Source organism: Triplophysa rosa, unplaced genomic scaffold (genome assembly GCF_024868665.1).
Source record: "Triplophysa rosa unplaced genomic scaffold, Trosa_1v2 scaffold148_ERROPOS969806, whole genome shotgun sequence".
NCBI classification, from domain to species: Eukaryota; Metazoa; Chordata; class Actinopteri; order Cypriniformes; family Nemacheilidae; genus Triplophysa; species Triplophysa rosa.
In genome coordinates this window covers 135669-139694 of record NW_026634153.1, presented here as the reverse complement: position 1 = coordinate 139694, position 4026 = coordinate 135669, and the positions used below count along the sequence as shown (strand labels likewise).

At 40.2% G+C, this 4026-nt stretch overlaps 1 long non-coding RNA gene across 1 annotated transcript; it reads left to right on the top strand.

Moving 5' to 3' along the window:
• The first annotated feature begins 471 nt into the window (after positions 1-471).
• Positions 472-1142, top strand: LOC130549688 (uncharacterized). The gene is made up of 3 exons (XR_008962241.1): positions 472-650; positions 727-820; positions 898-1142. It is a non-coding gene; the product is annotated as an uncharacterized LOC130549688 (long non-coding RNA).
• Positions 1143-4026: the final 2884 nt, after the last annotated feature.

Below are 4026 nucleotides of genomic sequence, written 5' to 3'. Positions count from 1 at the left end.
GTCTGAGAAGTCTCGTAATTCCACCTCTTCTTCACTCCACGGGAGCTTCTCGGCATTAAGTTTCCTGATTGAAAGTTTTTTAGACAATAACGAGTGAAAATAGTTAGGTTAGATACATTTGAGTAGGTCTGTTTGGTTAAAAATCGATAGCTGTAATGCTTCGGTGCAGAAGGAAGCCCGTGAGCCACGAAGGTAAGATTGCGAGCATATTCGGCTAATTTCCGCCTATTAGACAGCCTAGTCAGCTCATCGTTTTTTGTATTACATCACTTATAGTTCTTAAACCTTTAAAATAGAGTTTAGGAAGATGTATTTAACCACAGTCGTTAGCTTTGTGTAATGGGATTTGGTGAGTGACAGCTAGGTTAGCCTATCAGCGAGTGTGGCACCCTATTTAAAGGGGTAATTGGTTGTAGCCTAGTATGCGTCACGTCCGATCTGTCTGACTTTCTCCCTTCTGCGCTGTTGTCGTTGGTGGTGGCGGCAGGTAAGCTGATAGCTGCTAGCATACGGTTATGTCTTTAATTGTTTTATAGTGAGTGTACTCTTAACGTTCTTTTGACTTGTAGTGTGTCTTTTCCGTTGCGCTGGTGTTGCTCTGGTGGCCTTCCGTGCTACAGTTGTGGGTTATATGACCGCTCGTCGTTCAGGTATGTGTATAATGAGCTGGTTCACATTGCATTTATTCACTGTAAGTGGTGTTTAACTTTGGCCTGCATGCTATAGGCATGGTTCCTTGCAATAGGTTTTCCTATACAAGCGGGGGAACTGACTGAACCGGCACCTGTAAAGTGACGCACGTGAGGTATAACCCCTTCTGGTAAGTGCTTCACGCACAGCTTTAACATTGAGATGGGTTACTATTAGTGCTAATTTCTCCCTTTTGTGTTTGTTTAGGACCCTCCTTCTCATTCTTGTTCCATTGTACCATTTCTTCGCGCTGCTGAATGCGGTCGCGTTCCAATGTATGGCCGCTTAGACGCCGTTATCACCGCTGCTTAAAGAGAACTGTGTCCGTTTCATAGTTGCTGCCGTATCATTCCTTCGCACTGCTAAATGCGGTCGCATTCCAATGTATTGCCGCTTAGACGCCGTTATCACCTCTGCTTAAAGAGAACTGCTCTTGTTAAGTTACCGTACGCCTTCATAGTGCTGCTCTATGTATTGGTATTGGTGTACGTCTGCAAAGAACCCAGACGTTACTCTTCATGAGCTGTTCTTTATTTTCTTTTGTTTATTTTTTGTTTCTTTGTGAAATTATTGGTTTATGTACGATTGTTATCGGTTGGGTTTGTTTCGTTTACTGTGAGTTGCCTGCGTGCCTCATAGGACCAATCACCTGCAATCTGGAGTTATTTGTGGATTGCGTGTAGGTAACTGGTAAATGAACTTGGTGATTTTTGGTTATTTTCTTTATAAGGAGCTTTGGTATTATTTTTTTCTTTGGTTTATGGTGTGTATTAAGGTGATTTGTTGATTACTTTTTGATTTATCGCAGAGGCCGGGGTCCCACGGGTGAACGGATCTCGTCCTGTGGTGGTGGTGCTTTTTCCTTGAGTGCTGTGTAACGCACTGCATGTGTGATAGTGTGAGTAAAGTGCACATTGGTGTGTGTGTGGAGTGTTCCTCTTGAGACAACTTGCCTCCATCATAGTGCCTCGGTCCTGCGGTAATTTGCTTTTCTTCTTTTTGTTGTTTTACATTCATTTAAGTTAGTTTGTTTTGTCTACTTTCTACTGTGTTCCCTGCTGTCTTCGGGAGTGACGCTGCCATTGGCGGCTTTTAGTAATTATTGCTTGGCCTATTTTAAGAATCTTTTCTGTATTAATAAAATGCATATGTTTATTTACCCATGTCTCATGCCTACCTCTCTTCTAAGGGACTGAACTTGTGTGTATTACATGGTTTAAAGTATTTTCCCTGGGTGCAAGTCCTGGGGTGGCGTAGTCGGCTCCTCTAATGATTTAAGGCTTGGACACGTGTCCCAAACTGGTAACGCTCCATCACATTCGGTTAACAATTGAAGCCTTTTCTCTTGTCAAGAGGCTCAACGTGACCGCTGACTTTATTTGCGTGCAGATTAATTTCCACCTATATTAGACAGCCTGTTTAACGTTTTATTTTGGTATTGCATCACTCATAGCTCTAACGTTTAAAATAGAGTTTAGGAAGATGTATGTAACCACAATCATTAGCTTTCGTTAGCTCTTAAAGCCTCGTCTCTTGTCAAAAGGCTCAACGCGACCGCAGACTTTGATGAACACTGCTGGCAGCAGCAACGTCTGTGTCCGTACCATTCTTATCAATGACAGCGTAATCTCGTATCTCCCTGCTCCCAAGTAATAAACCTTGTATCTACGATTAAACATGGTTTTGGGGAAATGTTGTGTTAATGTTGGTACACAACAGTATATGATATCAATATAAGGTATAATACCAACTTTAACGATACAATGTTTAATAACCCAAAAAATATGCAGTTTTTTTAACTTCCTGAAAAATAATGGTTTTGGAGATACGAGGATTCCGCCCGACAGCGACGATATGCAGCTTCATAAGAAAAGACTAAACAACAATGATGTAACTGTCACGATTCGGGGTGTGGAAGAACCCAAATGCAGGCAGGAGTGAAGGGGTTAACAAACAAGATTTTATTTTAACAAAAACAGAAACAAAAACACCCACGATGGGGGACAAACACAATAATCAAAGACGCTGAAAAAAGACAAAGAAAAACTTCCCACAATGGGGCAAAACAAAAACCAAAGAACACTAAAACAACTCACTTAACAAAACAGGATTCACGGACGGCAAGGCTAGGCTGAGACGCGGGGTCAAACGAAACACACCAAACATCCATAGAACAATCCACGAGCACAGGACAAAGAAACAAGAGGGTATTTAAAGGGAAGACAAACGAGGGATAACGAGCGAGGGCAGGTGTGGAACATAAGACAGAGAGGGAGACAAAACAGGAAACGAGAGGGGTGGGGCCACAGACAAGACACGAGAAAACACATGAGAAGTAAAAAACAAACATCTCATGGCTTGTCACATAAAACAAGGGATCCTGCTGTGATTCTGTGATCAAAAAAGACATGACAAGATGGGCAGAATCACGACAGTAACATCATTACATATGGATAAAAGCGTCTGCCAAATGAATAAATGTAATGAATAAATGTAAATGCGAAGCTCTTAAAAATAAGTAAACATGGCAACACCTCGAGAGCGCACTGTGAAGCTCTGAACATAAACAAAACAGCATCTCTGTCTGTGTTTTAGTTAAAATTGCCTCACTTAACCAGTCTTTGGCCGAAAACAGCAGATACGTATCAAACGGATTAAACTCTTGGGATTCATGTTTCTTGTTCACTGCGATCAACGACAAAAATGTTGCCATGGTAACGACTGGGTTACAACTGTCAAACATCACTCTCATTCCATACAAACGTGGAACCCTGCGTGGAACCATGTATACGTGGTTTCACTACTGAAATTTAGCAGTGTGTACCATTGATCATTTGTTAAGAAACTAAGGCTTAAAATCATTTTTAGTGCTTAATTTTGCTTCTGAAGAAAATGTATATTGATTTAATAATTGTTTAGTTAATATTTCTGCTATATGATTCTGTGATATTTCTGCAAAACAAGACAAACAATTCTTTATTTGTTACAGTGCACTTGTAACCCGTTTTAATGTAAAATTAGGTACTATGATGACTATTGTTGGTGTTGCACAAAAAAGGAGAGGTCTCCCTCCCGCTTTTAAAAAGTAACTGAGTAACTTTTACTTTGAGTAAATTTTAAACAAGCTACTTTTTACTTTTACTTGAGTAGATTTTTTAACTGGTAATTTTACTTGTACTCAAGTACAATTTCATCAAAGTAGTAGTATTTGTATTTGAGTATAATTTTTTTTACTTTTCCACCTCTGCTTTCTGCACTTCGAGTGTAGGTTCCGATGCTGTCTATGGGACCTCATCAAATCTTAAAGGAGTAGTTTACTTCAAATTTTAGTACATT